Here is a 10,015-nt window from a genome sequence, read left to right on the forward strand (position 1 = left end):
AGAATATAAATGTATTTCTCATGGAAAAAATATAGTGTGCATGGAAAGGCTTCTGCTGTGTTTGATGGGATTTGAATTCTGCCAATTGACAGGCATTCACGGTTCAAGAGACCCATGCATTTAGCTAAGGATGGAGTTTGGCTCTATTTTAAACAGCATCCTGAGGGATTATTGTCCTCATAACAGTACAGTATGAGAGCGATTTTAAGTTCATAATTGTATCTAGCATTGGTGATCCATTATTATCCTCTGAAAGCAGGCATCTGCTACCTAGTTTTTAAGAGTTATGACAAAACTGATTACAAAATTGTGAACATTAATATAATAGCTTTTATCAAACATTCAAATAATTGCAAGTACTAAGATTAACACCACAGCTAATAGCAATTAGCAATGAAATAAATACTAAAACAGAAAGCTTGGAGCAAATGTCACAGTTTGTCAGACCAATTAGTTGCTAAGTCCTGTTGATTCTGCCCCCATCACTCCATCACACTCCTGCCTCCCTCTCTGTTCCCTCTGCCACCTCTCTCACTTGGGGTCCAGGGCCTCAGAAAACGAACTTCTGGAAAAGTGTGCTGGCCTCATATCTGACTCCCAGAACATCCCACTTCCAACCTCTCCTTGCTGTAATCCATTCATATACAGTTCCCAGAAATCTTCCAGAACCACACTGCTCTGATTACTTCACTCCTCCACACAAACCCCTTCCATGATTCCCATTGCTTGCAGAATGAAGACACCTTCTCCAGTTTATCATGCAGGCACTCCACGGACTGGCCGTGACTGAAATCCCAACCCTGTTTTCCACATTTGCTCTTCCCTGATCCTTCAGTCAAAACAACTTCCTTTCCTCCACATGCACTCTAAGCTTTTCATCTCTAGAGCTTTGCTTACAAGACCCCATTACTAAGAATGCCTTTTCCTCTCCATCTCTGTATTAACCCCTTCACCCTAGGGCTGAGAGAGCTGGTGAGTTTAATACCAATTAAAACAAGAAGAAGGATGCTAACGTTACCTTTGATTTACCACTCTTTGCTGTTTTAATTCAATGAGAAGCTCAATCTCTACACCTGAAAGGTCTGTTTCTTGTTGATGTCCTCTCATAAAATTTTTAAGTTGCGAATTGTGCAACAATGCCTGGTTAATAGTGTCTAAAACTTTTGGAAGGCAGACACAAACCTCTTCTTTACATACCATTCAAATTTGATTTTTAGGTTTGATTCTTCTTCTTCATGTTTTTGGCAGCAGAGTAAATATCAATATGACCTAATGTCCCAGCCATACTGAAATATATGCAGTGTCCTGAATACGCTGTGCTCCCCCTCATAGTCACTCCTTTCCAGCACTGGTCCTGTGCACTCGCTCTCAATTCCTATTGGCTCAGCTAAGACGTAACTTTCTCCATCAGCCTGTCCTAGGGCTCTAGCCTGTGTTGGCTGCCTCTCTTATTAAACCCTGGAACGGTGGTTCTCAGTGACGGCCGTATGGCCTCCTGGGGGATAGTTTGAAATTAATGGAGACTTTTTAATAATTGAGGTGTTAATGGAATTTTGTCTGAGGGGGACCGATATGCTGGCATCCTGCAATTCAAGGCACAATCTCACACAATGAAGAACTGTCCTGCATTTGTATGACTCTCGAATGTCATGCTGGACATTTCCACAGATACGTATCAACCTAGTACCTAGTCTAGAACAGAACTCATTTTACATATAAACACAATGCAGTTTTTACGTCATTGAAATAAACTCTGAATTTTCTTGGAAAGCAACTACTAAGTAAATCTAGTAAAGATGATACTGTTTTTGTTCAGAACTTTCCTGAGAGTTGCTCACCGTTTCAGAAGATCATATCACTGACGGCAATGATGCCTGTGGTTTCTGAGGCCCGTGCAACATACCTGAATGAGCCTGCATTTGTGGCTGTCTACTTTACGGTGGTTCTAAGTGCATTAGTCAGTTCAGGCTGTCATAACAAAATGCCGTAGCCTGGGTGGCTGGAACAGCGGACGTTTATTTCTCACAGTTCTGGAGGCTTGGAAGTCCAGCATCAAGGTGCCGGCTGGTTTGCTTTCTGGTGAGGGCTGTCCTCCTTGCTTGCGGATGGCTGCTTCTTGCTGTGTCCTCACAGGGCGGAGTGGGAGAGGGAGAACCAGCTCTCAGAAGTCTCCTTGCATAAGGACACTAATCCTATCAGATCCGAGCCCCTCTGTCACACGAACTCATTTAATCCTAGTTACTTCCTTACTCCAAATACAGTCACATTGGCTTAGAGTTTCAACATACGAATTTCGGACGGACACAAGTCAGTCCACAGCACTAGGTATGGGTAGAAATATGCAAGCATCTAACTGATTCATAATATCTTCTACTGTGGTCTTGCCTGAACATTTGCATATTTAACTTCTTCTAATTTTATTATAAATTCTTTTCCTTTTATATCCCCTTTATATTAATTAGACTTAAGGCGTATATTAGTATTTCATAAAGGTATGTTTTTGGTTTCTTTTTTCTTGAAGATGTTTTTTTCCTTTTTCTCCCCAAAGCCCTGCAGTACATAGTCGTGTATTTTCAGTTGTGGGTGCTTCTAGTTGTGGCCTGTGGGATGCCGCCTCAGCATGGCTTGATGAGCGGTGCCATCTCCGAGCCCAGGATTTGAACCAGCGAAATCCTTGGCCACCGAAGCGGAGTGCGCAAACTTAACCACTCGGCCATGGGGCCGGCCCCTATATTAGTATTTCAAAAAGTATGTGTGCAGATAAACTGCATTATCTGCCAATTTTATTTCAGGATAGTAAAGGGAGCATTATGAAATATGATAGGAAGGGCTGGTAGGATGGATGACCACTATCCAAGCCCAACATAACCAGACTGCGCTGTCATTAGCCAGTTGCTTATCTGTTCCCTGTATAGGGCTGTGCATGCTGTGGGGTCAGAGGCAATGTCCTGTTCACTGATGTATCTTCCAATCCTATTATGGTACAAAGCTTATAGGAGGCTCTCAACAAATTTTTGGTAACTGACAGAATAAGCAAGTGAATGGATAGATGCGTATAAACACCATTCTGATGTCAAACTCCACATCTTCAAAGATGCTTGGATGGCCAGAACACCACTGAGGATTAACAATACTCCTTTTCACTAAAATAATCTCTAACAACTGGCATAAAACAGTGACTGAACCAATCTTCAAAAGTATTATTCTTTCTTCCACATTAGGGCTGCACTTTCATAAAACTAGAGAAAGAAGTTTTATTCTAAATCATCTGTAGCAGTGGGACCAAAAGCAGAGTGAAACTTGTGAATGACTCTCTGGCATGGCTTCTTCTTCTCTGGCAAAGTTCTTCCTTGAAACTATTTCATTTTTGTTTTTTTGAGGAAGATTAGCCCTGAGCGAACATCTGTCCCCAATCCTCCTCTTTTTGCTGAGGAAGCCTGGCCCTGAGCTAATATCAGTGCCCATCTTCCTCTACTTTGTATGTGGGACGCCTGCCACAGCATGGCTTGCCAAGTGGTGCCATGTCGGCACCCGGGATCCAAACCGGCAAACCCGAGGCCGCCAAAGCAGAATGTGTGAACTTAATCGCTGCGCCACTGGGCTGGCCCTGAAAATATATATTGTTTTCCTTCAGAAAGACTCTACTTTTGTCAACAGGAGTGACTTGCCCAGTGTAATTCACCCTTCTCGGTGGGTTTAGCTTGTGATGTAACCAACGTGGCCTTCTCTTCAGTCCTGCCACTTGGTCTGGAGCCCCTAATATTATGCAAATTGGCCCTGGCTTTAAAAACTAGATCATTTTCCCTGAAAATCCAGAATGAGAACTTTTCTCTGTGTTTTCTTTAGACATGCATCAAGATTCCCAGAGTTCTTCACAGGCTGGGCAAGCCTATACTGTTGATTTTGACACTCTAGTTAAATAGTTAATATTTTTTTCGTCCCAAACAATAAATCAATAGGGTCTTGCTGCATGGCCATCGTAATTGACCACCCACACGCTGAATCCACATTGCTCACAAATTTTTATCTTGCTTTATGGTAGTCACTTCGCGAGTGAAAAGATACTATTAATTCAGCTGACACCTCCCCTTTTACAGAATTCTTATTTTCTTTAATGGATAAAAGTTTGCTCGTTAGAATGGCTAGGGGCCTGGGGAAGGCACAGCACCTGGAAGGTGTTGCTCCCTGAGGACAAAGTGATGGGGCCGAGGACTAGATTAAACTTCGCTTTCCCCAGGGCTGTCTGTGGCAGGAAGATTGCATATAGAGAACTAGGGCCTAAGAAGCCTGGCTCTCTGTATGGCCCAGGTGGTAACGAACTAGTCAGTAACTGTTGACCGTTTGCCTCCTCTGTAGACTAAGTAGGTTTATTTTTCCTTGAATGAGTTTACCAAGAGTAACCAACCTCACAAGAGACTGAGCCAGAACCACCCAGCTCAGCAACTCCCAGATTCCTGACCCACAGAAACTGTGAGATAAATACTATAGTCTGAATGTGTCCCTCCAGATTTGTATGTTGAAATCCTAACGCCCAAGGTGATTGGTCTTAGGAGGTGGGGCCTTTGGGAGGAAATTAGGTCACGAGAGCAGAGCTCTCATGAATGGAATTAGTGCCTTTGTAAAAGAGGCTCCATAGAGATCCCTAGACCCTTGCATCATGTGAGGATGCAAAGAGATGACCCAGCTGAGGGCCTCACCCAACCATGTTGGTACCCTCAGACTTCCAGCCTCCAGAAGGGTGAGAAATAAATTTGTGCTTTTTCTAAGCTATCCAGTCTGTGTTATTTTGTTATAGCAGTTGGAACCAACTAAGACAATAATACATGTCTGTTGTTTAGGCTGCTAAAGTTTGGGACAATTTATTACATAGCAATAGATAACTAATACCTATCAGTTAATAATACTGTGTATTAAAATTTCCCCATTCAAATTGCTGGTGTGCTTTCTGTTTCCTGACTTTTATAAACATGCAGATAAACAAAAGTGAAATCTAAAAAGGAATAATAATGTTTACTGGGGAAAAAACTCCAAAATCACCTCTCATGGGAGGGTTGATATTATTTATGAGTCCAGATAAAATAATGCCAAACTAAAGTTATTATTTCTAGATATTGATCTGTTTAAGGGTAATTTTATGTGCTCTGTATCTATGAAATTTGATAAATAGATATTACCAAATGCCAGTCAAAAATTTATTCTAATTAAATCACTTAAATGAATTCATTTAGAATCTCCAAAGGAAAAGCACATACAAAAAAAGATATATATAGCCATAATGGAAAACAGTATGGAGGTTGCTCAAAAAGTTAAGAATGAACTATCATATGATCCAGCAATCCTACTTCTAGGTATGTATCCAAAGAAAATACAATCAGTATCTCAAAGAGATATCTGCACTCCCGTGTTCATTGCAGCATTACTTACAACAGCCAAGATATGGAAACAACCTAATGGAGAAAGAAAATAAAGGATGCGTATACAATGGGCTATTATTCAGCTTTAATAAAGGAGAAAATTCTGCCATTTTGTGACAACTTGGATAAACCTGGGAGAATCTAAAAAAAAATTGAATTCATAGTAACAGAGAATGGAACGGTGGTTGCCAGGGCCTGGGGGGAGGATGAAAAGGGGAGATGTTTGTCAAAGGGTATGAACTTCCTGCTACAAGATGAGTAAGTTTTGAAGATCTAATGTACAGTATGGTGACTGTAGCTAATAATAATGCATTGTATACTTGAAATTTGCTGAGAGTAGATCTCAAGTGTTCTCACCACAAAAAGAATGGGAATTATTTGAAGTGATTACATGTTAATTAGCTTGATTGTGGTAATCATTTCACAATGTACACATAAATTTGATATACACTGTATGTCAAAACATCACATTGTACAACCTAAATAAATACAATTTTTATTTGTCAATCATATCTCAGTAAAGCTGGGAAAAACATATATAATATATGTCTATATTTTAAAAAGGTATATATATGTACACACACATTCATATATATATATAAAATGAAAGAAGTACAACACCCAACTATCAGTCATTTAAATAAAAGGACACCTTCTGCTCTCAAGTTGAAGAAAACAAATTGCCCGGGTGATGCTGTCTGTATCAGCTTGTCGGCTTTAGCAGACCCTCAGCATTTCATCCTATACAGCTGTACTTTTTGATATCAGCTGTAAGGTTATTGACAGCGCTAGTATCTGATCCCTGCACTGCAGTCAGAAAATGGCTTTCAGAGGTTGAGGTTCTGGACCTTACAATTTAAATACTTTATTTTTGGAGGAGATGGAAAGTCAGTTTTACAGTTTCTATAGAACTGGAAGTCTGTCCCCCAAAATGACTCCTGGCCATTTATCCATTAGTCAGTCCAAACTTGAGAAGTAGTTGCTCTTCCAATCACGAGCAAGTAGGGAGGGGACCGTGGAGACGGCTATTGGTTGGACTTTCAGGTAGTAGAGAAAGGCCGCGATTGGCTGGTGTCATGTATAACGCTGATCACCGTTACAAAACGGCATAGAAAGCAACGATTTCAGATTGCCAAAGAAAGAGATTGAGGATTTATGGGAGAATATAGTGGCAACCAAGAGGATAAGTCCTACCAAAGGTGAACCTAGTAAGTGGTGGGGCTAAGATTTAAACTCAGACGCTCTTGCCCCACGGTGCTTGCTCGTAATAGTTATAGGGGTCTGAGGAAAGGAGTATCAGGGGAGGCAAGGTAGAGAATGATCTAGCCATTAAGACCCGAGTTAAAAGCCCCCTTCCTCCGCGAAACCTTGATGAATCATTTTAGCTGGAGGTAACCCCCGCCCCGTTCTGAACGACTGAGTGTCAACTCCAGGACTCCTGAGACGTTTATCGTCAGCGGCCACATAATACAGCTATTTGTGTGCACAGCTCCTAAATCCCTTGAGATTTATTCAATTGAGGTATTCTAAAAATTTCATGCATAATTTGAAATTTTACAAGTCCAATTTTAAATGGATTGCAAAGATTACTATTTAAAGCAACTCTGACAATATCTATCCAATTACAAATGGATACAACCTTTGGTCCAGCAATCCCATTTCTGGGAATTTATTTTACAGAGGCACTTGCAAAATGATAGATTTTCAAGGTTATTTTTTGCAGCATTGTTTGTCATAGCAAAAAAAACTGATGATACTTCTCTGGGAGTCATAAATGCTTCCTCAAATATTTCCATTTCTTCCCCCTGGGTATGATTGCTTTTCCTGGTTCCTTTGTGGTTGGGTAGGGCCATGTGATGCGTTGTGAACAGAAATGATATGTGTCCCTTTGAGGAAGGGTACTTAATGGCCAATGTGGGACCCTCCAGAGCCTTTTTCCCTCTGCCATAGTAACTGGCAATGTTGGAGAAGAAGGCTGCTCCATCAGCCTGGGTCAGATATCAGAAGATACCGAACAGAGCACCTGGCCAAACTGCAATTGACATATAGCATGAGTGAGAGGACATCTTTTGTTTTTAAAAGCCACAAAGATTTTTGTCACCACAGTGAAGCCCAAAAACTTTGAACTCAAAGTGACAGCTTCTTGATAGGGATTATGGCAGAAAGTTGGAAAGAAAGCTTTAGTGGGGATGGCTTTCCAGGTGTCACTTAAACAATTCACAATTAAGCTACTAATAAAGTCTCAGATAAAATGTGAGGCCTGGAAGCTTTTGCCACCTATCAAATCCTAATCCGAGCTAAATCTGGAAGTTTCAAAAATGTAGAACACATTGTATTAATTCATATTTCTTGTAATTTGAAGTTATCTAAATTAAACAATTATTACCAGAATGTACTTTTCATTTTTAAATATTCATGGTTGTTTTGCACGCAAGTTTCTTACCACTTAACACCCTAAGTGATGTTAGTCCCATGACACCAATTGACAGATAATTGCAGGTAAGGAATTGATTTTTCAAATTTATTGAGATGTCTGACATACTTGTATAGGAACACAATAGAATGTGAACTTTAATATGCAGGAATTTTTTATTTTTTAAAAATGTTGTTCCTTAGATGGTTTATTTTAGAGACCGCTTTTTTAGAATGTGGAAGCCATTATGCTGTGAAAGGAGTGAACATTTCCCCCTCAGTAACTCACATTTTTGTATACATTAATCATTACCCAAGAAATGGTCAATTACCAGCCCTGTCCCTTCTCCCAGCTCATTAACTCTGAGGCTTATTTTTTTCTAGGCTCTGAATATTCATCAAGTTCAAATCAGCTTTATGCTACTTTGCTTTATGCTGCTTTGCCTGAATCATTTCTTATTTCAGTTTGAGCTTTTGAACTCCTTTCTTATACCTAGCATCAATTTTTTTCTCCCACAAACAAAAATGCTGTTTGATTGAAAATATCAATAATTGCAATTGAGCCAAATCCATTTTCCTCTGTACACTACATCCTGCTCTAAATTGTAGTCAGCGATATCTCGGTCCATCTGCCTTCAGTGATCATTAAACGGGTCCTTTTCTTTCCCTTAGAACTCTCATCAAAGGAGTCAGGATTGACAGGATTCTTACTCGGGGATGGAAAATTCCAGCTGCATTATGCATGCCGCATAAAGCGGGGCATCAAAACTTCTTCTGGATCCTCCCTGTTTTCCTTGATTAAAAGCCGTTTTTAAATTGGATGGGTGGGTACAGTCAAGTGACACGTAAAGCGTTTCTTAATGATATAGGAACAAAACTTTAAAAATGTAGCAACAATGCCGAAACGTCAAACCAATATGCAGCTTTTTAAATCAAATGTGCATTTAGAAATCAATCTTTATTTCTGAGAAAGTCAACTGTTCTCAAATAATACCTTTGTCTTTGTTTATGCTGTACTGTCGTGTTTGTAGTTGAATTACCGAGTGAAACACATTCACCAGAAGGATGTTTTATGCACAGGATTTAAAAAAAATTGTATCTCAGCAATTTGGGTATTTATATATAACAAATGATTGTAGAGTCCTATCTCTATTATTTGTTTCAAAAAAGAGAAATAAATAAAATATACGAATTCTGTTATCCATTTCTCCTTTTTCTATTTACTAACATGTTATTTTTGTACTTTCCCTTGCTATTTCTTGACAGTTTAGTTTTTTTCTGGCCACCTCTAGGGGGCAATTTAACCTAAATTATCCTTTGGTTGAATGATAAACAGACAACTGTACTAGAAAAATTATGTCAAATGACATTACACAGAATGATTATTGTCGCAAGCAAATTTGGTGGAATTTGCTTCTGTTCAGGGTATAAACTTGAATGCAGTCATTATTTGTGATTTCAGGTTCTCAAGATCTGTGGGGACATAAAATTATGATGCTTGTGTGGAGGCAGAGAAGATGAAGAGGGCACAGACCAATCTTATATAATGAATACTGCCTGCTGAAGTTCTCCATTTGCTCTCAGGCCACAGCTGGGCATTTGGGAAGATGCGGAAGCAAAAGTCAGAGGTGCGCCACCACACACACCTACACCTATTTCTCTCGCTCAGCGTAAGGACTCCAGTTTACTTGATCTTAAACAAGAAACCTGGTTAGCATGTTCACCTTGACACTGTCTTGGTAAACACTTAGTTCTATTTCCAAATTCGGTCAAGTCTTCCTTCATGGACTTGGTTCATTCCTTACCTAGACTGTTATCTCAGGTCTTTGTGTCTTGTCATTCTTCTTAACACATCTGTCAAAGTTATCTTCCCTGTTTTCTGCTTTGAACCAATAAACTACAAGGAAAGTATCCTTGTTCTTTAGCATTGTGTGCATCTATGTCTTGTATAGATATAAAGTGGATTGTGATATATCCTGACATGATTAGCTGGTTGAGACTATAAAGAATGGACCCATCCCTGTGAGCAAGATCTCTCATTGTTATTATAAAGGCAAGTAGTGGATTCCCAACAGGAGGTCAGTCATGGGAGGCAGACTGACAGCAGATAGGAGAGGGAGTTTGAGAATGCAAGACAAGCAGCTATTTAGGCACAAACTTTATTTTGGGGGCTGTGGGGGGTGGGATGA

At 40.0% G+C, this 10,015-nt stretch overlaps 1 long non-coding RNA gene across 1 annotated transcript in view; it reads left to right on the forward strand.

Annotated features, from left to right (window-relative positions):
- Positions 1-9,750, forward strand: part of LOC103559463 (uncharacterized) — an 83,332-nt gene extending 73,582 nt beyond the window's left edge. The window contains exons 4-6 of the long non-coding RNA XR_546982.2: positions 959-1,080; positions 5,229-5,348; positions 9,289-9,750. This is a non-coding gene — a long non-coding RNA (uncharacterized lncRNA). The remainder of the gene's footprint in view (positions 1-958; positions 1,081-5,228; positions 5,349-9,288) is intronic.
- Positions 9,751-10,015: the final 265 nt, after the last annotated feature.

Source organism: Equus przewalskii, chromosome 9 (genome assembly GCF_037783145.1).
Source record: "Equus przewalskii isolate Varuska chromosome 9, EquPr2, whole genome shotgun sequence".
Classification (NCBI taxonomy): domain Eukaryota; kingdom Metazoa; phylum Chordata; class Mammalia; order Perissodactyla; family Equidae; genus Equus; species Equus przewalskii.